Source organism: Zalophus californianus, chromosome 10 (genome assembly GCF_009762305.2).
Source record: "Zalophus californianus isolate mZalCal1 chromosome 10, mZalCal1.pri.v2, whole genome shotgun sequence".
NCBI lineage: Eukaryota > Metazoa > Chordata > Mammalia > Carnivora > Otariidae > Zalophus > Zalophus californianus.
This window is the reverse complement of record NC_045604.1, coordinates 39,463,656-39,487,095: the sequence shown is the minus strand read 5'-3', so window position 1 is coordinate 39,487,095 and position 23,440 is coordinate 39,463,656. Positions and strand designations below refer to the sequence as shown.

The following is a 23,440-nucleotide window of genomic DNA, read 5'->3' as shown; positions in this document are numbered from 1 at the left end:
GAAAAGATAAGGAACTTCAGACTGTGATAACAATAACAAACTGTGAGATCAAGTGGCACCCAAATTTCCAGCATTCATGTGCTTACGGAAGTGTCTCAAGGAAAATGACATTGCCTCCCCACACGCCCAACATCATTCTTTCTAGCCAAAAGCAGCAGCAGGGGATGAGGTGGTTTTGAAAAGGTGTTGAGATCTGGCAGCACACAGACCTAGAGAGCCCTAATTCAACTTCTGGCTTCATCATTTAACAGCTGTGTGAATTTGTACCAGCTACTCAGCAGCTCTGAGCTCAACTCCTCCTCTGTACACTAAGGGCGACAACACCAACTTCTTTGAAGGGTTAGAGACAGTGCTTGTAAATCTCCCAACACAATGGGTGACCCTTCATGAGAGCCCAGGAGAGGTGGTCGTTCCATTATCATGGCAATGGGTGAAAACATGGTGATGTCTCACAGAATATGAGGAGCTGTCCCCCTGGCAGGCTAGAGAAGGATAAAAACTAGCTTGGGGATTGGAGATCTAGAAAGAAAGGCAGGAGGAAAAAGAAGTAAAACAAGAAAAGGGAAAAAGAAAAAGAGTGAGAAAGTCCTCGGTTGGGAATGCTATCTTCTCCCTTCTGGATAAACGGTTCCATGTGAACTATCCCAGATTAGTGAAGCAGGGAGGTGGTGAAATAGGGCATATAATTCATGTTGCAGTTCATTAGGATGGATCAAGTCTCCTCTGTTTCACAGAAGCTCATCTCTTGAGCTCCATTTAAATAGTGTGCTGAGCCCTAGTGCATGCGAACAATAATGTCCCTAGTCACTGCCAGCAAATAACCTTTTTTCCAGCAATAAACTCCAAAGCCTCCAGAAATGAACGTGGAGTTAATTTTAGCAGAGATATAACAAATGAGGCTTCCCGGAAAGGGAGCGGAAGAGTGTAAATGGGACCACATTAAGCAGGCCAGAGGCAGCAGTCAGATATAACAAGACATTTGAAACCTCTCGGTGCTACCACACCTTCCGGGGGAGGGGCGCGTGTGCATCTCTACGTGAAGTTTGCGTGCGTGCGCATGCGTGCGTGCGCGTGCGTTAAACACGTAGATGGGGACATCTTTACCACAGGCGGCTCTAGCGGGACGGTCCCAGGAGAGGCTGAGGAAGGAGGAAGGCTGGAGGGCAGGTATGAGAGCCCCAGACGGGAACTGTCGGCCCAGGTCTGGGATAGAGACTTCCCACCTACTCTCCTGTCTCTTCCTCCTGCTCTTGACTCTACGATATGGCTCTAGATACAGAAAACTCCTGTCTCCCACACTGTTTTAAATCGTGAGAAGTAACTAGATTGCCTTGATCGCTTGTTCAGAAAGCCTTGAAAAGTAATCCATTCGTGAAGCTGAAAGCCAGGAATTAAAAAGAAAAAAAAAAAGAAAAAAGAAAAGGGGGAGAAAAACAAAAACAACACCACCACAACAAAAACAACCCTTGGTCTTTCACTTGCCTAAACCAAAGTATGAACTATTTCTCTTCTTTCTAAGAGTCATAAAATGAGCTTCCTCTGCGTGGAAGTCCCTTGGCTCTGAAGCCGTGGGTTTTAACAAGAGACAGCTGCCTTATAAAGCAAGCTGCCCTCTTCAATAGCTTCCCTTGTATTTGTTTCTTATTTAATTGACGACTATGAGCAGGTTGCCTTATTTTACTGCTTAGGGCGGAAGGCTTTTGTAGGGCACAGAAGGTAGCGTAGAGGTCTGTCCCTAGAGTGGCGTAGAGCATGGCTACGGCATGGGCCTTCAGATAGATGCGCAAACTTCGGTCATTTGCTCTCGAGTCGTACTTGAAGTTCTTTTTTTTTTTTTTTGAAAGATTTTATTTATTTGACAGAGAGACAGCGAGAGAGGGAACACAAGCGGGGCGGGGGGGGGGGGGGAGTGGGAGAGGGAGAAACAGGCTTCCCGCCGAGCAGGGAGCCCGATGTGGGGCTCGATCCCAGGGCCCTGGGACCATGACCGGAGCCGAAGGCAGACACTTAACGACTGAGCCACCCAGGCGCCCCGTACTTGAAGTTCTTTTTAAAGACGAAAGCATTTATTAGAAGAAGTGCAACCCGTGTCTGATAAATGGGAACACATCTGGCTCTATCAGGGACGCAAACCTCACGGCATTAATTGCTGAGATAGTTAAAGCCGAGAAGGGAGTAGAACATTATTTATAGTGATCGTTGCTAAGTAAATCATTTTTAAAAAATGGCTTTCTAAACGTAATATTTCCCTTTTAAGAAGCCCTCCAGAATTAAAGGGGCTTTACAGTGGAACATGAAACATATTGCAGGGAGAGAGACAGAAGCCGTCTTGATTAATGCCCACGATTATCAGCGTTGCAAATCACTTTCACTTATTAAGTCTTGTTTAATATCCTAATGAAGGCTTTTGAGCAGATTTGGTAATTCCAGAGAAAGTGACTGCGAACTAATGCCCTTTCAGCATGTTGAGAATGAGCAGTACTATAAAGAAAACCTCATTTACGATAATTCCTCCCCTGCACAGGACCCTTTTCTCAGCTTCTACTTCGCAGCAGGAGACAATTAACCTTTTCAGTGCCAGAAGCGATTCCCAGCACATTCCAGCTGCGAAGGCCAGCCGGGTCAGAGGAAGACGGAAGTTCTCTTTCGTTTTCACTTCCATAGAACAGTTCTAAGAAACTGGACTGCGGAGTAGGGGTTTCAAATGTCGCTGCTGGTTGTGTTATCTGACGTGGGCAGATGTGGTACCTTGCACCCTACCAAAGTCATTTAAAATGCCAACCCTCCCCTCCCCTCCCCGGGCCAGGGTGGCATTGCTTATTCAAGCTCAAATCAAAGACTGCCAGAAATGAAAGCAGATTCGCCAAAGAAAAGCCTGTCCCACCCTGAAATGCTGGGCTTCCTTTGTGATCTGTCAGGAAGTAGGTTTTATTGAGGTTGAAAGTCTGGGAGGTCGCACTGGGGGTGGTGATTTAGGGATTTGCCTTCCGTTTTCTTGCACAGCTTGGCTCCTATGTGGTGGCTCTGCTGGACTTGGGGCCGCTAAGACAGCCCAGGGCTGGGGCCTGAGCTGAGCCCTTCTCTGTCGTGGGGGGGGGGCGGGGGAAACTGCACCCACCTGTAGATGTGTAGTGACTTCCTAACACAACCACTTCTTGTTTCCAGAAGCAGTAGGTAGAAGTGAGGGGGAGCAGGACCCCACTGGGGCAGACAGCTGGTTGGTTGGTTGGGGGTTTCCTCTACCCCCACTCAGGGCCTGCCTGGGATGAGCGCCTTCATTGAGTCATCCCCTCTGACTTCAGGAATCCCCTTTCCTATCTCTCCCTGCCTCAGTCTGGCTGCATTAGCGCATGAGAAGGCGGGATGGGGATAAGACGGAGAAAGAACCAGGCGATTTCCTGGAATATAAAACAGCTCCAAACTGGCCACTTACTTAAGAATGAACATGAACTTCTTCTCATCCTAACTGGGTCAAAATCAAGGCTAAACAGCCCCTAGTACATGGACTTCAGTGGGTCAAACATGAAACCTCATTTCATAGCAGGAGCACATGAAGACTTACGGCAGATGAAAGAAAACCATTACACAATTTGTTCTTCCTCAGGATTTTCAGGGCAGAGAGTAATAATGGGTTTGGGTGAGAGAGGACGAGAGTGAGGGTTTGGTGGATGAAATGCTGATTCTTGGTCAAAGAGGACGACAAAACATTGGAATGTGATCTGGGTCACTTTGCACCTCCAGACCCCAGGTGGGAGGAGATGCTGTGCGCTGAGTCCATTCCTTTGGGGGCAGAGGTGGGATCCATCCCACGTGAGGGCTGGCGACGGGCTGTGGCAAGGCAACCCGACTGTGGGTTAGAGCACAGATTTCAGAGCTCAGTGGATCCATCAGGATCCTTTATCATCTCACCTTGTCGCTCTGGTTCCTAATTCATGTTTCCAGCTGCCCACCCCTCCCCTCACACCTCTGGGGGTTTTCTTCACCTTGTGCTTCTCATCTTTTAGCATGCTGGGGACTTTACTCATCATTTGACTTATTTACTGCTTAATTCCTGTCTTCCCTGCTAGAATATTAGCACCACCGTGAATCCCTGTGCACCGACATGCTTAGAACAGTGCACCTGGCAGGTGCTCAGTAAAGACTGGTTGAGAGATGGGTGAGTCTGGGGGTTACAAGGCCTGAGTTTCTCTGGGGCACAAAGGATGGGTTTTTGACGAGAAGGTGAAAACTAGGTTCATGCTGGCTCGACCATGTTTAAGCCACCGCACATTTAAGATCTCTGATGACAGTTTAAACTCTGAGCCAACAGATCTTTATCCCTAGAATGGGGATGGACGTGATCCACGGGCCTGCTTTTCTCTGTGGCTCAGCAGGAAGGTGGCCATGGTAATGCTGTGAAAACCAGGAGGTATTATGTGGGTTTGGGGTCTTGTAATCAGTGGGGACAGGCCTATAGTGACTTCATTTTATTTAAAGCTCATTTTCTCATTCTCTTTTGCACTCAAGGCGCACATGTCTTCTCTGTGAAATGTTCCCTAATCTTCCCAGGCAGAATTCCCCACCCCTTCATCTCAGCCCCCGCATCCAGCCCGACTTGTTATCACATCCATGTTGCACGTCCCTCTGAATCCACCGCAACAATAACTCAGCTAACATTCACTGAGGGTCCACTACATGCCAGACGCTGTTCCAGATGTGTCACATGAACTCATCTCAAGCTAATACAACCCATTTTACAGATAAAGGAGCTGAGGCACAGAGAATTAAGTTAACATGCCCAAAAGCATACAGCTGGGAAGTGAGTGGTCAGGCTTTGAACCCAGGCAATGGGCCAGCCTTCCCATTCTGTGCCCACGGCCCATCAGGCTGCGGAGCACTCTGTACACAAAGCAGAACAGTAAATGTTAGAGAAGTGGGCACACCAACCTATGGCATCAGGCAATGTTTTTTGTCTGCCTCCCTGCAAAGTTCTGAAAGCAAGTGAAACATGGATGTGAGGCTGCTTTGTACATAAAGAAGCACTAAGCACTTAGAGGTTATTGTTATAATTAAATAGGTTTTTTAAGATTTATTTTAAGAAAGGAGAGCTAGAGAGCAAGAGTGCACAGAAGGGGGCGAGTGTATGAGTGGGGGGGAGGGGCAGAGGGAGAAGGACAAGCAGACCCCTGCTGAGCATGGAGCCCGACATGGGGCTTGATCCCACGACCTGAGATCATGACCTGAGCCAAAACCAAGTCGGATGCTCAACTGACTGAGCCACCGAGAGGCCCATATAATTAAATAGTTTTAATGACAGTGAAAGTAGAAATGTCTAGAACGTAGTTAAAGAAGCATCCATGAAAATATTCACCATCTGTTCTTGGGCAGTTTTGTAAAAGCTCTTATGAAACGGCTCACAGATTTCTAGACTTCTCTCTTGATCCCCTGCCAAACGTCCAGGTTAATGAGATCTGGGCAACTTTGCTTCAACCTCACTCTGAATCTTTTTTTTTTTTAAACCTGGTATTTTATTTTTATTTTTAAAAATCATGGTAAAATACACATGCCATAAAGTTTACCACTTGAATTGTACCATTCATTAAGTACTGTTCTGCACCCATCACCACCATCCATCTCCAGACATGGCTTCTCTTCCAAAGTGGAAACTTTGTATCAGTAAAACAGTAACTCCCACAGCCCCTGGTAACCATCATTTTACTTCCTGTTCTATGAATTTGACTACTTTAGGTGCCTCATTTAAGTGGGATCATACAGTGAAATCATACAGTGGAGTCATATTTTTCTGTGATTGGCTTATTTCACTTAGCATAATGTCTTCAAGATTTATCAATCTCGTAGCATGTGTCAGAATTTCCTTTCTTTTTTAAGGCTGAATAATATTTTAGTGTGTATGAGTGTGTATATATATGTTATAAATATATACACACATATATATAATATATATATACACACAGACCACATTTTGTTCATCTATTCATCTGTCAGTGGACACTTGGGTTGCTTCCGCTTTTGACTATGATGAATAATGCTGCTATGAACGTGGGTGTACAAATATCTGTTTGAGTCCCTATTTAAATTCTTTTGGGTGTATACCTAGCTGTGGAATTGCTGGATCATGGGGCAGTTCTATTTTTAATTTTTTGATGAACCACCAAACCATTTTCTATAGCAGCTGCACCATTTTACATTCCGGCCAGCAGTGAACAAATGTTCCAATTTCCCCACATCCTCTCCAACACTTGTTATTTTCTGGTTTTTGGTTTTTTGATAATAGCCATCCTCAAGGTAGAGAAGTGGGTCATTCTGAATTTTTGAGTGATTGTTTTACTTGTTTGTCTTCTATATCTCTGAATTATTTTTCATCTTCAAGAAACAATCTTGGCCACATTAAGTAGACTTGATTCTATCATCTTGAATATCTTCATTCTTTTTTCTTTTTTTTTTTTTAATCTAGCCTTCAGATAGATGGACCAACATGTGCCAACTACTGTCCTAGGTGCTGGAAAACCTTGGTGAGTAGGACCATTGTCACTTTCAGCTCTCTAGGAGTTCAAGGTTGAGTTTGGTCACATAACACATAATTATGGTGGTTTGTTACCAAAGGTATAAATTATCCCATTTATAGCTACCTTTGAAATATCATCATTTCAGTTGTATATGGCGAAGCTCAATTACACACAACCCTGAAATTCTTACTTCTAAAGACCCAAGTTTTCTAGATGCATGAGGGTTTGGCTCTGGAGGCCCCTTGGGGTTTTTTTGTTGGTTTGTACGTCTTATCTTTTTAAAAAATCAACATTATGTTTTTAAACAGTTTTACATTGACTACAAAGTTCCCCTAGAGAGTTCCCATAAATCCCTATTATTAACATCATATGTTAGTATGGGATATTTATCGCAATTAATGAACTGATACTCTTACATTGTTATTAACGACAGTTCATAGTTTATTGAGATTCTCCTAATTTTTACCTAGTATCTTTTCCTGTTCCAAGATTCGCATCTAGGATACCACATTATAATTAGTTGTCATGTCTCCTTAGGCTCTTCTTGACTGTGACAGTTCCTCAGATATCCCTTGTTTTTGATTACCTTGACAATTTTGAGGAGTACTAGTGAGGTATTTTCTAAATTCTTTTTTCATTGGGATTTTTCTGATGATTTTCTCATGAAGAGACTGAAGTTACGGGTTTTGGAAAGTAGATCAGAGAGGTAAAGTACATTTTCAGTACATCATATCAAGGGTAAAAATCAACACAATTTATCACTCTTAATGTTGACCTTGATCACTTAACTGAGGTCATGTTTGTCATGTTTCTCTACTATAAAGTTACTCTTTCTTCCCCTCTTTGTGTACTATACTCTTTGGAAGGAGGAGTATCACTATGTAGGTGTATCACTATGTAAGGGTATTATACATGCAATGAGGAGCTACAGTCTTTGTCTTAGAGGGTGGTGTATCTACATAAATTACTTGGAATTCTTCAGCAGGGAAGACTTGTCTCCTTTCACATTTATTTATTTATTCAATCACTTATTTATATCAGCATGACTCATGGATATTTATACTTTGGGTCATAATCCAGTACTATTTTGTTTATTTTCTTGCTGAAATTGTTCCAGCTTTGGCCACTGGGAGCAACTTTAGTTGGTGCCTGTGTCCCTTTGACATATTTCCACATCACTGTGGGTTTTTGGGTTTGTTTGTTTTTGAGCTCTTTTTTTTTAATTTTATTTATTTGACAGAGAGAGAGAGATAGGGCATGCACGAGCAGGCAGAGCAGCAGCGAGAGAGGGAGAAGCAGGCTCCCAGCTGAGCAGGCTCCATCCCAGGACCCTGAGATCATGACCTGAGCCGAAAGCAGATGCTTCACCACCTGAGCCACCCAGGTGCCCCAGTTTTTGAGCTCTTTCTTACTTTCTGGCACTGCAAGGTTCCCTGCCTAGTCCTCGAATCAGCCATTTCCCCAAGGATCTCTGGTTCCTTTTATTGGAGAATGGTACTAGAAACGAAGATCTTGGTGCCAGGTGTGCTCTCGTGGCTACTGGGTCCCATTGCATTTAGGTCCGCTCGGTTGACAAAGAGAATGTATGTGTGCAAATAGGCCCTCAATGTTGATGACGATTTTTAGCACTTTGGATGAAAATATTGGTGAAATATATTATATACTTTCCTGCACTCAGAACAGAATCGAGTCAATACAATTTAACCTGTTCTGGGAACTGGGGTATTTGTCTCGAATGCTAGTTACTTGGCCATGATACAGGGATTGCCCTCAGCCCCCAGCAAGCTTTGAAAGAGCGTTTATGTACACACCATGGTGCCATGCTGTTGTTTTGGAAAAACATTTGAATCCTGCTCCGGCGTTTTGTGGTATTTCTGATTTCTTTTCCTCTTGGTGTCTTTAACTCCCCCCCACCCCTGTCCCTCTAATATATTGTTTGTGATCTGCTATCTTCCCATAATCAGAAAACCAGGTTTGGTCAACTTGTCCATCAGGTAAAAGTGAAAAGGTACTGACTACAGATTTGAGGTCCACTCCAATAAATAAAATGAATCTTGTAACACCCATTTTAGATTATGCAAAAAAGTATCTTTTCCTTCTACTTTTCCTTACTCCCTGTTTCTCCGCTATGCTCTAGTTGCCAACAGCACTGAATAGGTTAGGTCAAACATATGTTTTAAATGTGAACAGCAAACCTATGTGGGGTGCTAGTTTGTCCAGGCTCTCAAATGGCATCGAGAAAGCTCTAAGCACAGGGAAAGGGGCCACAGCCTTGAAATGCATTTGCGCTCTGGCCTGTTGCTCTGCCTCAGGCAAGTCACTCAACCTGTCTGGGTCTAAGTTATCTGACAGTAAGTGAAAGAGTTGGCCTAGAATCTCTAGGTCCTTTTCCAGCTTTAACATCCTGTGACTTCTGAGTGAGCTTATTAATTTTAGAGGAACAGTGTGATCAAATGGGCTCCAGAGCATCTAATCTTAGTTAAGCTGCCTTTGGACTGAGTGACCTGGGGAAAGTCGCTCTAAAAATACACACGTGTACACGTAGGCACTTAGGTAATAAAGGAGGCATTACAAATTAAAGATGGGGGCGAGTGGATGGGATGTGGCCAGTACCAGGAAGACTGCATCACTGTATGAAGGAAACTAAAACTGGATTTCCGATAAGGTCACTGGGTGAATAAAATTCCTAAATGAGAAAGATAACTTATAAACTTCTAGGAGAATATCTCTGTGATTACGCATAGGAAAGGTCTTAAATGAATGTTAGAACACAAACCTTAAGACCAGCAAATAGATGGAATAGGTTCCATCACAGTTAGATGTGTGCCAGCGATATGGATGGATCTGGGAAGTGGGGAAAGAAGTGGAAAACGGAATATGACATGTACTGATGTCATTTGCAAAATTAAAAACACATTCACACAAACCAGCAATATATATTTTGCAAGAACATATTCAAATGAGAGGATAGACTTTAAGAAGGTTGCTTGTGGAGAGAGGGGAATGAGAGTGGGCATAAGAATAAAAGGGACAGGGGAGCCTGGCTGGCTCGGTAGGTAGAGTGTGCGACTCTTGATCTTGGGGTTGTGAGTTCAAGCCCCACGTTGGGTGTAGACTTTACTTAAAAAATTAAAATCTTTAAAAAAAAAAGGGACACACACCTCAATAAAAAAATGCAAAGAGAAGAGGGCCTTGCAGGGTTCTCTGATGATCATGTGTCATATACATATATGTATGTATATATTTGAAGATACATGTATTTTTAATGTATGTTTCATAAACATCATGCTCCCTGGACCATGGACCATAAACCCCCTGAAGGTAGGCATTAGCCCTTAGCACACAGTAGGCATTTATATTGGTGGGACGAATGCATGGATGTACATGGACCAAGTCTGTACTAGCTACTTCACTGGGATTTTGTGGAAATAACACTAGGGAACAGGCATAAATACTCACTCAGACTTCAAAAGCTTTTGACCTGGAACGACCCTTAGAATTTATCTGGCCCAACAGTTACCACACCTCTGGATTTCATAGATGGGTTTAAGAACAGGTGGCTGGACTAAAAAAGTCGCATACGCTGGAGCAGCCCACTCACCTTTTCCTAAACCCATGTATGGGCTCAAAACTCTGTCATTATTATTTGCACAAAAGAAAGGGCTTTTTAAAAACATCATTGGGTTAGATAAATATCAAATATCATTGGAAAGAGCCATGAAGATATATTTAGAGTATCAGAACAGGTTTCTGAGTGAAGCTAATAGTTGAACGAGGCCTTGAATGATGACAACACTTTTGATGAAGTAAGTCAGCTTCATGAAAACTTGACTACGTACTTCCCATTTTTCTCACTTCTTCGTGGCAACTGCACTGCACCTGGACAGGGATCATGAACCGCTGAGTTGGTCTGACTTCCGAGAGTCTTTTCGCTCATTCTGGGGGATCTGAGCTATGATCCAAGCTTCTGACTCACAAGAAAGCTTTCCCACCCGAACACACTAAGTTTGGAAAGAAGCTCCTAAGATCCAGTATGTCCTGGTGGAAAATTCCTCCTTGTTTTGGCCGGCCCTGGGTCAGCTGGCAGATATTTAAAAAGAACATTTCTTCTGATCCATGGGAGGGCAAGAGGTGCTTTGAACTCAGTCTGGAGAGGAACTTCATTATGTGCACATCCCAGACCTGTTGCTATAGCGCCTGACATAAATGAGTCACAGGGGAAACACAGTGGGGACTGCTGACAGCTATATGTGCAAGTCGACAGTTGGTCACCCAGCCAGCCAACAATGATAAGCTTCCCTTGGGCCATAAACCTGACCCAGCTGTGGGGTGTGCGCAAACCTGTGTCAAGGGAGAGAGAAGGCTTATTTCCTATTGGCATGGAGTCCTTTTGAACTTTGACTTTCCTCAAACTGCCCTTATTTGATAAATGCAGGGTACCAGAAACTGAAGAGAATGAGCAACAGAAAGCTGTGCATCAACTTTTGGCAATGGCAGACCTCAGAATGGGGTAGGGAGCTGCTCTCCTGCTGCAAGGAAAGCAAGACAGACAGATGTGCAATTCAGAAAATGCACCAGGGCTGGGCCCTCGGAAAGCATTTGCTGTGGGTAGCAAAATAGTAGAGGTGATTCCTTGGTCTCCCGTGATCACTTTCAAATGTGCCAGTCCATCCACAATTAAACGAGAGTAAACACACCAGATAGACCTTTACATATTGTGCATGTTTCTGACACATCCCAATGGGGCCTGAGGAAGAGGAAACTCTGGCAGACGAGCTAGGGGCAAGACAGCTGTTTCTTATGTTCACAGCTACCCACACTACGGCCATGAGAAGTAAGGTGGCCAACAGTTTGGAACTACGGCAAACTCTTGTAGGGCCAAGACAGACTTTGAGAAAGCAGCACCACGAATTCGGAAAGAGACACAGGTAGGCCCCCAGGTGTGCTTGCCCACAGTCCCATGTACACCCTCAGGAGCAACCTCCTGTCCATGGAAGCTGTGTGGACAGAGGCAAAGGGACGGGGAAAATTCAACTCAGAAGCAGAAAGAGGGGAACCTGGGTGGCTCAGTTGGTTAAGCAACTGCCTTCGGCTCAGGTCATGATCCTGGAGTCCCGGGATCCAGTCCCGCACCGGGCTCCCTGCTCAGCGGGGAGTCTGCTTCTCCCTCTGACCCTCCCACCTCTCATTCTCTCTCTCTCTCTCATTCTCTCTCTCAAATAAATAAAATCTTGAAAGAAAAACAGTAAGATTTGGGTATTGCATTATTCAAATTGGCTGATTATATGTGAAACTTCCCTCTATCAATTTATATATATATATATATTTTTTTTTGAGGGGACAATACATGTTTTCCACATTAAAGGCTTTTATAGGACTCAGAATAAATAATAGGCAAGATACACCAGTGGAGATAAATGACAGCTTCGGTGAGGAACTGATTTCAAGAGGGGCCGAGGAGATGTTAAGGAAGGAAGGTATTCAGGCTGGTCTGGACATAGAGCTTCAGAGGGCCACCGCTCCCTCCCCACACCTTGGTATTCTGAAGGTCAAGGATAATCTAGATAACTTAATGGCCTTCATGTCTCTTGTTTTCTTTCCTTCAATTCACCCAGTAGCTCACTGCCAATTTAATTCTTCTAAATACAGTTCACAGATACAATTTTCTTGCTCACAGTTCTTCTATGGTTCTCCTTTATCCACTGAATACTTTTCTAGCTCTATACATTATTCTCCATATTTAGTTAAACTATCTGCTTTCCATTGACTAAAGTGGTTCTCTCTGGACTGTTTTTTTGCTCCTGCTCAATGGCCACCTCCTAGGAGCTCCAGCTCTGCTGTTGAATTGTTGCCCGCCTTTTGTTTTGTTTTTTTTTTTTTTTTAAGATTTCATTTGATAGAGACACAGAGAGAAAGGAAACACAAGAGTGGGAGAGGGTGAAGCAGGCCTCCCATGGAGCAGGGAGCCCGATGCGGGGCTCGATCCCAGGACCCTGGGACCACGACCTGAGCCGAAGGCAGACGCTCAATAACTGAGCCACCCAGGCGCCCCTGTTGCCCATCTTTCAAGGCTAATTTCAACTACTGCCTTCTCTTGATGCCTCATCCGATAACCTTGATCTTTCCTGTTGGACCTTTTAATTCCTATAGGAATTTATATTTACCTGAAATTATTTATGCAGATAAATAATTCTATCTGTACTATTATATAATATGGATAAATGATTGTATTTATTATCATACTTCTATATTTATTTATAATTATTATCTCTATATAAATTATGGCATTGAACATATCTCCCTGTGCATTACAAGCAAGGTAACTTTATATAGTATCTTTTCTACTCTATTGAAAACTCCCTGTCTGGGTCTTTCATGTCTGTCTCTCTCTTTTTCTTTCTTTCACTTTTTTTATTGTGAAAAGTAGCAAATGATTATGAAACTACACACAACCTAATTGTACTGCTTAATACATTATTAAAAGAAAACAGCAAGTCACCAGCACCCAGGTCAAGAAATAATACATCGCCTCAGAAGCCCCCACCATTTGCCCTCTTATGCCCCTTCCCTCTGCACTTGACCCTGTTCACTTCCTTCTGTTCTTCAGCACCTGCCGTAGAAGACTGGGCTTAGCAAGGGGTCAGGCAGTGCTTGAAGGATAGAGGAACAGATGATGAGGTAGGAGCCGCCTAAGGAAACGTCAGCTGGAATGATTATCGTCACTGGAAAAAGGGCCCAAACTTCATTCCCCTACTTAATGGTTGGTCAGAATTCCCTTCATACATGAAAGATGAATATTCTGCAATGCTAGTTGTCAGTTTTTAAAAAGTACCTACAGGGTGAAGGAAGCCCTGTGGAATCAGCGTCCCAAGCAAGGAAAGGCATGGCTTTATGCGGTCGAATTTTGAGCTGTCACAAAGTTAGAAATAGTGGCTCCCTTTGGGGATTCTCCCTGGGCCTCCCAAGAGCCACACAGGCACCTGGTTCTCAGGAACAATGTCAGGGAAGGAAGGGCCCAGGCTGCACTTGTGCTCCCAATAAAGTCAGAATCCCGAGGTTGAATACAATTTTCAGGATTTCTCCAAAGCCCCACGCGGGAGAGAGTATGTAAGAGCGATTCCAAGGGTAATAGAACCAGGGACAACAGCAGCGTCTCATGTCATCTTGTTGCTGTGACCAGTAACCTTTTCAATATTTATGTTTTATTTTTATCTCTGCATTAGAGAGGCATTATTTGTGCACAGCCTGTTAAAAACACTTCTGAGGGAAACACACTTCCAGCTGCTTCCTCCTGTTTTCCATCTGCTGCATTTATGCGTCTTTGTATGCATTTAACTGTTGCTTGTTGGTGTAATTGGGGTTTTACTGAGGACAGGGAAAAAAATTCCCCAAGGGTGCGTTGTCGGTCCAATTGATCTGAAAAAGATGATCTCAGTTAGTCACTAATAAACCTTAAACTTCCAAGTGAAGCAATAAAATAAACACCAAGTAACTTTAAGTTTTAAGAGTTAACTTGTTCCAGTAATATTTTTGTATTCCTATATTTATGCATCAGCTACTCTTTCCCCATTTAATCTTAAATATGTAAATCCTCAATTTATCTGGAATTACTTAGTGAAAGGCTGATGTGTGGTGTGGCAGATTACAATATTCCATCGCCACCCCTGATCCTCTTTACCTCTTATTCTTTTCATAGCAGATCAAAAAAGCTGTGTGCGTGCCACAAGAATATATTATTTTAAGAGACTTGGACTTAGAAATTGATTTCCTTGATGAGAAAAAGAAAAGTCTCCTTCTGACCCAGAGGGTCACTTCATAATCCTGTCACTCTACATCAAAAAAGCCTTTTTTTTTTCCTTTTAGGAGAAGATGAGAATATTTCTGAAAAGGAATTAATTTTTCAGTTGTAGTAAAAACAGTGACTTGCAGACTTAGCCAGCCCAGAAGAGGGGCCCTTTTCAGGATCCATCTCCTGTGATTAGAACAAGCTCTTGATATATAATAGGGTTGGGCAGTCTTCATGGAAATTGGGATTTGTGCCATGGAATGAAATTGATATTATATTTTATTGATGATTTCAAGGCTTAAGTTATTTTAAGGCTTTTTTTTTTTTTTTTTTTTTGGTAAAGGGTTGTCACTGCTTTCAAATACAGAACCACAGCAGGTGAAGTGAGCAACTCTCCTCCTTGTGTGTGGATTTAAATTCATAGGCTATTAACGAGCACATGATTTTCATCACCTTTTGATTGAGGTCCAACTTCCAATACTAATTTGCATTCCGGGAACACCTGTACCTGTTCTGGAACCTGTCCAGCTGGGGCTGTGGCTTGTGATGCTTCTGTTCCTCTGGACCCCCTGGCGAGCTTGACAAACTCCGCCAGGAGTTTGCCATACTTCTGGCAAGTTTGATTTAGTTGATCCGGAGCCCACGCCTCACAGTGCTCTAGAAGATTCCCGAAGTGATTCTAATAAGCAGACAGGGTTGGGAGCCATGGAGACATAGTATATTCTGAAACCATGTGGCATTCTATTATTATGAAGTATCTGTTACAACAGTCTGGTTAGAGTCCACTGTCTCACTTGTTGACATGAAGTTGTTCTGATGGAAGCTCTTACGAAGCCTCAGAACATCTATTGGAATCCCCCAAGTTAATATTTCAGTGTTCATTTTACTGATGGATCTAATGAGGTTAGAAAAAATTATTCTCAATTCAGGATGTGTGTGTATGTACTATATATGCACGCATAAAAACTCAAAAGACTAGTGTGTGATGAAGTCTTAACAAAATAATGGAAGGTAAGGTTCTTGCCTGCCCCTCTAAGCCCCACACAAAATTATCTCTGCCTGAGGGGCCAGAAATTCCATTACTAATTCATTTCTTAGTTTTAAGCTTATTATCCCAGTCGGTAATCTTTAAAGGTCATTTGATTCCTGAGGAGATAGCATTAGGTAGCACTAGTTCCTAGCACCCCAGTGGAAAAGAATGTGTCAGATCCTTCTGAACACAGGGTCATGGAGAAAGGTGTGGCCAGGCTGCATGATCTCGTGGGCGCATGACCTGTGCAGTTGCAGGGCATGCCGTGCAGAGGGGGGCCCCATGTTTGGCTTTAATGCTCTACTGCTGCCATCTTGAAATTCTTTGTAATAATATTTTAACAAGGGTCCTGCTGGTCTTGGGTTTGGCCTCCAAAGATAAACTGTCTTTATTGCTCTGTGGGCTCTGTCAGGGACTGTGAGGACTCAGAGAGAGGGGTTAAAAAGTTGTGGATCCAGAGAAGGACTAGAATCCCTGGGGCATAAGTTACCATGGTGAGGGGCTGAGGCAAACACCCACTATTACCACAGGCTCTTAGGAGGGTATATTTGAGACCATCTCTAGTCCACAATGACACTGTAGACAATTGTTCATTTATAAGTATTTACCAAGTGCCAACTATATCCCAGCACCAGGCTAATTGCTGGGGATAGCATATGAAGCCTGCATGGATCAAATACTTGAGCGGGGAAATAGTCAACTACAATCACGTGTGCCAAGTACTGTGGCATGGGATGTGTGAGGTGCCATGGGAACACCATACAAGGGCGCCCAACTCAACATGCTGGGGTCGGGGAAGGCAGGACGTCTCTGCTAAGATAGAAAGATAACTGGTGATTAGCCATGTGAAGAGGAGGAATTAGACTAACCTAGATAGAAGGAACAGCATATGCAGAGGCCCAGGGTAAAAGAGAAAACTGTCTCAGAAGAAATGAAGTTCAGTGTGGATGGAAATGCTAGGGAGAGGGGGAGTGTTAAGAGATTACTTTGGAGAGGTAGATAGGGGTAAGATGACCGATGGTCGTAAAAGATGGACATGGTGACCATTCCACTAGACCGCAGAACTAAGTAAAGGCTTGCAGTCATTGTATCACCTCATCTTCACAAGGACCTTATAAATAGGTTTAGTTGTTAACCCATTTTACAGAGGAGGAAACTGAGACAGATTAAATTACTTGCCCCAAGTAAATCAGCTAGTAAACTGTAGAGTTAGGATTTGGATACAGTTGTGTCTGTTCACAAAGCCGGAGTCCCAAATCACTGTATCAGGTAGTTAAGAAATGTGGACTTTTAACCTTAAAGAAATGGGAAACTATGAAAGGAATTTAAACAGGCAGATAACATGAAGAACCGTGCATTTTAGGAAGGCAATTCTGGCTACAGCACTCTGAGTTTCATTCAGTGATTCTGGGGTTCATTTTGTGAATTAATAAACTATTGCTTCACCCTTCTTTGCTCCTCTGGCTTATCTTTTGGACAAAGAAGCCCAAACTGAACACCTTCATTTCTAATAGAAATTAGGATAGAATTAGGTTGTGGGGGGTGCCTGGATGGCTCAGTGGGTTAAGCATCTGACTCTTGATTTCAGCTCCCGTCATGTTCTCAGGGTCGTGAGATCCAGCCCCTTGTCGGGCTCCACCTGGGTGTGGAGCCTGCTTAACATTCTCTCTCTCTCTCCCTCTGCTCTTCACATGTGCTCATGTGCTCGCTCTCTCTCTTAAAAAAAATTAGGTGGAACAGACCTTGTAACTCAAGGCTGGAAATGAAGTTCTCAGTTTGTCTGTGATAGTTTGGTCTCATTATGGAGAATTGTCTGTATATTCTGAGCCCAAAGACATAAGACAAGAAATAAAAGGATTCCAAATGGTAATTTTTACTGTGCAGTTTTTAAAAATTAAGTCCTTACAGAGCCTCATGAGATTCAGTAAAAATTAACACATATTCAGAAATAAAACAAAAATCAGCTAAAAAAAAAAGTATAATCTTGCCCCTCTTTGCCTTCTCTTTCTTACAAAGGGTGTTTTCTACTTGGCACTTTCCTCTCTGAGAGATCCTCCATCCACCATGCCCAAGCTCTCACCCCTATAGCTTTTCCCCAGAAGCCTTGCCTTTTCATCTCTGAGAGCTTGTATTTCTGATGCTCTCAACTTTTGTGCTTCCAGATAAAGAGCATGATCAAGCAGGAAGTGCTTTGGGGTCTGCCATAACTGGGTTCAAGTCTTAGGAGTTTTTGACCTCCAGGCTCTTAGTGTCCATTTCCTCATTGTAAGAATGGTAAGTTAGTATCAACCTAGAACATTGGCTGGGGACGAAATGAGACAAAGTATTTGAGAGGACTCTGTCTCTTGTAGATTACCCATTGATTTCTTTTCCTTCCTTTTCACTGAGACCTCAAGTGACTTGCCTACCTGACCTTTCTCTCAAGTCCCGCTGTCTGTCTTCTTGAACTTCCCTGCCCCCCACCCTCAAGACCCCTCTTCACTCTCTGCCCCTTCGACATTCAGAGGCCCTATGGTAACACTTGGCTTTGCAAATGGTTTACTCGCTTTGATGGGTGTACTAGGAGCTTCCATAGTCAGGCTCTTTGGGGGCAGAAGCCAAGTCTGATAAATTCTTTGAACATTCCTATAGTGTCCCCTCCAAAGGTCTACACATGGAAGGAAGTCACAAATGTGACTTCCAAAGCATTCATTGGCCATTAGCTGGAAAGGGCAATGTAGAGGGGACAGGATGGTTTGCCCCCGTTAACGTTAGTGAAATAATAATTATCCAGAATTCCTTAAGCTTTTAATTTTATGCTTATTCAGGGACAGGGCCCGTGCCTGTGGCTTCTTATTTATCAGTTAATGTATCACCACTATCAAGTTCCTCGAAAGCTTGTTGAAATACAAGCTTACTGTTCTTTGTTCCAGAAGAGGCAGATGTGGTTACACTCGATATTTATAGAAGAGTCCTCAGTGAATCTCTCAGGATGGGGGGGCTTTCTTTAACTCCAAAGAGGGAAATGCATTTTTTTTTCTTTCCTTTCTTTTTCTTTCCACTTGCACATAATTCTATTAGAGAGGAAAAACCAAAAGAGGGAGGGAAGGGGGAGAGGGTAACTGCAGCTAAGGAGTCTGACCAGGTGAGGTCCTCAATAGCACCAATGATCACACACACTGGGTACTTAACTAGGAGCCAGGGGCCATGGGCATCCTTTCACTAGTCCTGACAATCCTAGAAGTAGGTACTCTTGCTCCACCTCACAGTTGAGAAAACTGTGGCACAGAGAGTTTAGGTAATTCACCAAACGTTACTCAGCTACAAATGCAGAGCCGGTGTGTAACCCGGACAGTTGGTTCCAGAACCTGAGTCGGTCTGTGCTGCCCATATAACACAATGACTTAGGATAAGAAAGACTTTTTAATTACAGGTATCCCCATGTAAACATGCAAACTAAGCCTGGCCCGTTATGCCATTTGAATACAGATAAGAAGGAAGGGCCAGGGCTCAGAAAGCCGTTGGCTGTCCCAGGGCTTCAGCAACCACATCTAATCATGCTCAGCTCTGTATTTGCGTGCTGTGTGAGGATCACAGGAGTGCATTGAAAAGCCCTCCATGCAGTGCTCGTACTCCCTGGGTCTACAACAAATAACCAGGGGAGGGGTGGGGGTCTCTCTCTTGAGTATGCCCCACCTTCTTGCCCTCTTGACGGAGGCCAATTATCCAGTAGAGCCCTCCTTTCTCTGATACCAGGAAATGGTCTCAGAATGCTCTAGAAAACCTTCTCTGATGGATTACAGCTGGCATGGAGGATGAGACCTGTGTGTTATGCTTGCCCTAGCCCACAGGGGTAGAGATCATGTCATATTTGTATTTAGTGCTCAGTGCAGAGGCAGCCTTCAGTGGATGAATGAATACTTACGGAACTCAAGCATATTTGCATTTACCATGGATTCTGCTGTGACTCCGATTAAAACCAATGGTTTTAATCAAGGCAGAATATCTTCTTTAAACAGAAGGATTAGCCTCTATGAAAAGAGAAATGTAAACAGGACTCTAATTAGAGAATTTACTAATTATTCTTCCCTGCTGAGGACATTAGCTGGGGTTTAGTCTTGAGCTGTGACAGCCATACGACTTTCTCTTTATCTCCAGAAAGGAAAAAATTGACTGGAAAGATTCATTTCAATACCCTGATTCCTTTCCTGCTCTCTTTCACCCTCAAAAAAGAGATATTCCAGCATGAAAGATCACAGACTCAGCCCAAAACAGTGGACCCAGGTTGACGGCATTCAGGAGACTGCACGCTCCCGGAGCCCCGACTGCCGAGGCAAAGATAAATCGGCAGGAAGATTTCTTTGGAATGATGTGAATTTAATGAATCATGAAAAATATCCCCAGCTGTTCTTAAATTTAAGGGAGATTGAGTGATAACAAAAGATAGTTTCCCTCCCTCTTAGATGTAGGTTGGAGCGGAAAGAGCGGTGGTTTAAAAAAAAAAAAAAAAAAACCCTGAGGCCAAAAGCTTGCCTTTTCTTTCCCATCTCTTCTATTGTTGAAGGGGAAAAAAGCTGTCTGCAGTCAGCAGCCACTGAAGGGCATGATGAAGAGTGTTTGCTATTACCAGACTTGAAGAATTCTCCACTCTGATTTCAAAGATCTGGCTGCCCTTGCAGGCAAACATTTAGAAAGTGATGGGCTTTGCTCTCACCCCCCTCCCAACCCTCAACCACCACAATCCTCACATCTCCCCCAACCTCTTTATTAACACGTTGACTTGCTGAAATTAAAAATAATGATTCTCCCTTTCCTCATTCCAGCTGCTGCCACCCTCACTACCTCAGCCCCGGAAATCCTTATTAACCCATTGATTGTTGCGGTCTCCTAGGCCTGTCCTCAGCTGGGAGATCTAAGCCAGGCCTTGGTGGGTTTGGCTAAGTTTCAGGGATTCCCAATTTAGGTCCTTGAGATCCGTGCTGGAGGGCTGAGAGGGCTCTGAGCAGGGTTTGACATTCATGAGTAACTTCCTTTCTGACCCCTTTTTTTCCCCTGCAGCCCTCAGCCTTGGTGGCCATGGGTCCCCCTTGATCAAGCCCTGCACCCGCCCAGGAGGCCAGGCCCCGGGCGCAGAGGCCAGGCGCACAGCTTGCTCCCCTTACCTGAAAAAGCACAAGGCAGATGGGTAGCCGTGAGGGTCAAGAGGGAATGCCTGCTCACCTCTGCCATCTTGGGGTCTATTATCTGTCCAGATAAATTTCCCTTTTCTTCAAGGTGGGTGAGGAAGGCTAACAGATGCTAAGCAAGATTTTTTTTTTTTTTAATCCTGAAGGCAATTTTTAACTTCTTAGTTGAGAGGTGTGTTTGAGAAACAGAAGTGCTAGCCCCTCTGTGTAACCACTAGAAGGGGTTCAGAGAAAAGTGTGGATGATGAAGGTGATGATAATGTTGAACAGTAATGATAAACAATAAAATTGAGGACTTAAATGATATACCAAACACAATATTAAATGCTTCTCATACATGATGCATTAAATACACAATACACACACACAGCCAACCCTCCAAGAAGTAGATAATTGTAACTGTCTATCAAACAAACTGGACTTGATAAGATTTTAACAGGAAGAAAATTTACTTTTTGCACCACTTCTCCAAACCCTGTTGGATCACTTTCCTTTCCTCCTGGATGAGAAATTAAGCAGATCCATAGCCTGGGATAGTCATTTTTACATATTAAAAAAAAATCAATCAAAACTGTGCAATACTGGCAGAAGGATAGGTACCTAGATCAAAGGAAAAAAACAGCTCGGAAATAGCCCCACACAAGCACAACCAATAGATTCTTGACAAGGGCGCAAAAGCAATTCACTGGAAGGAAACCATTTTCAATAAGTGGTGCTGGAGTAATTGGACATCCACAGGCAAAACATGAACTGACCTAGACTTCACACCTTATATAAGAACAGTCGCACAATGCACCATATACTTTAATGTAAAATGTAAAATTATACAACTTTTAGATGAAAACATAGAATGAAATCTTTGAGACCTAGAGCATGGGGACGAGTTTTTAGACATGACATTAAAGCGTGATCTATAAAAGAAAAAAAGTTGATAAATTAGAGGAAAGACAAACTACAGACTGGGAGAAAACATTTGCAAACCACATATCTGAAAATGGACTCATAGTTAGAATATGTAAAGAACCCTCAAAACTCAACAATTAAAAAAAAAAAGGCATGGGGCACCTGGGTGGCTCAGTCGTTAAGCGTCTGCCTTTGGCTCAGGTCATGGTCCCAGGGTCCTGGGATTGAGCCCCACATCGGGCTCCCTGCTCAGCGGGAGTCTGCTTCTCCCTCTCCCACTCCTTCTGTTTGTGTTCCTTCTCTGGCTGTGTCTCCCTCTGTCAAATAAATAAGTAAAAATCTTTAAAAAAAAAAAGACAGACAATTCAATTATAAAATGGACAAATGGCATGAAGGAATATTTTACCAAAGAAGATACATGAGGACAAATGAGACCGGGAAACAATATTCACCATCTCCAGCCATCAGGGAAGTGAAAATTAAGATCATAATGAGATCTCACTACACACTTACTGGAACAACTAAGATTAAAAACAGTGAGGCCGCAAAATGCCGACAAGGATGTGGGGAATCTGTCTCTCTCATAAATGGTGGGGATTTAAAATGTTATAGCCACTCTGGAAGATAGTTTGGCAGTTTCTTTAAAAACAAAACAAACAAAACAAAAACAACAACAACAAACAAAAAAGCGGATATAGACTGACCATACAACTCAGCAATCACACTCTGGGCATTTATCCTGGAAAAATGAAGCATGTACACATAGAAACTGGGCGTGATTGTGCATGGCGGCTTTCTTTACTTAGCTAACTTTGTTCCAACAGTGGTAATGATCAAAATGTCTTGCAACAAGTGAATGGTTAAGCTAGATGTGGTATGTCCACACCATGAAATGCTACTCTACAATAAAAAGGAATGGACTTTTGATATACTTAACATGGATAGATCTCAAGGGCATTATGCTGATTTTTAAGAAGTTCATCTCAATAGGTCATAAGATGTATGATTCTATTTCTATAACGGTCTCAGGATGACACAGTTATGGAAATGGAGAACCAGTGGTCATCAGGGCTTAGGGATGTTGGGGAGGGTGGTGCTGAGGGAGGTGGTGGGACTACAAAGGGGTAGTCCCAAGGAAATCTTCGAGGTCATGGAGTGGTTCTGTATCTTGATTTTCCTGATAGCTGGCATTAGTATAAATTTGCTTGTATGATAAAATGATACAGAATTATACAAACACAATGCACCAATGTCAATTTCCTGATTTTGAGATTATACTATAGTTATATAAGATGTAACCATTGGGGGAAACCTGGTGAAGACAACCTGAGACCTCTCGGTACTGTCTTTTTTTTTTAAGATTTTATTTATTTATCTGACAGAGAGTACAAGCAGGGACAGGGGCAGGCAATGGGAGAGAGGGAAGCAGGTTCCCCACTGAGCAGGGAGCCTGATGTGGAGGCTGGATCTCAGGACCATGGGATCATGACCTGAGCTGAAGGCAGATGCTTAACTGACTGAGCCACTCAGGCGCCCCCTCTCCATACTGTCTTTACAACTTCTTGTGATTCTATAATTACAAAAATTTAAAATATAAGAAAATAATGCACCTTGCAGTATCAAGCATTATTTTCCAGCATAGTATAAAATCTTTACTATCTCATCTTATTTAAAGCCTCTCCCCTCACTAGCACTGCCAGATCAGGCCTGCTCCAGGCATTATTAGGGCAGGCTAAGCCATGCTGTAGTAATCAAAGAAAACAAATCAAAATTCCCTGAAATTTTGGTACTTGAGCATAATAAAACGTTGGCACCTATGTCCCTGGCGGGTAGGGCAGTTCACTTCTGAGCAGTGACTCAGAGACCCAGGCTTCTTCCATCCTGTGGCTCTGCCATCTTCAACCTGTTCTCCTCTGGAAGGAGAAGGAAAATAGTGGGGGATCATGCAGGGGACTGGATGGCAAGGCTGAAAGTGTCCCCTCTCATTCTTACCTACATTCCATTGCCCAGAAGAAAGCCAGCTTAACCTCAAGTGCTATTGGGCAATACG

General features: G+C 43.3%; 1 long non-coding RNA gene across 2 annotated transcripts; it reads left to right on the top strand.

Annotated features, from left to right (window-relative positions):
- The first annotated feature begins 1,108 nt into the window (after positions 1-1,108).
- LOC113932251 lies at positions 1,109-11,435 on the top strand. 2 transcript variants are annotated; one of them, XR_003523016.1, is made up of 4 exons: positions 1,109-1,167; positions 4,068-4,156; positions 6,455-6,512; positions 11,317-11,435. It is a non-coding gene; the product is annotated as an uncharacterized LOC113932251 (long non-coding RNA). The 2 variants fall into 2 exon arrangements; XR_003523017.1 differs by lacking the exon at positions 4,068-4,156 and having other exon boundaries at positions 1,121-1,167.
- Positions 11,436-23,440: the final 12,005 nt, after the last annotated feature.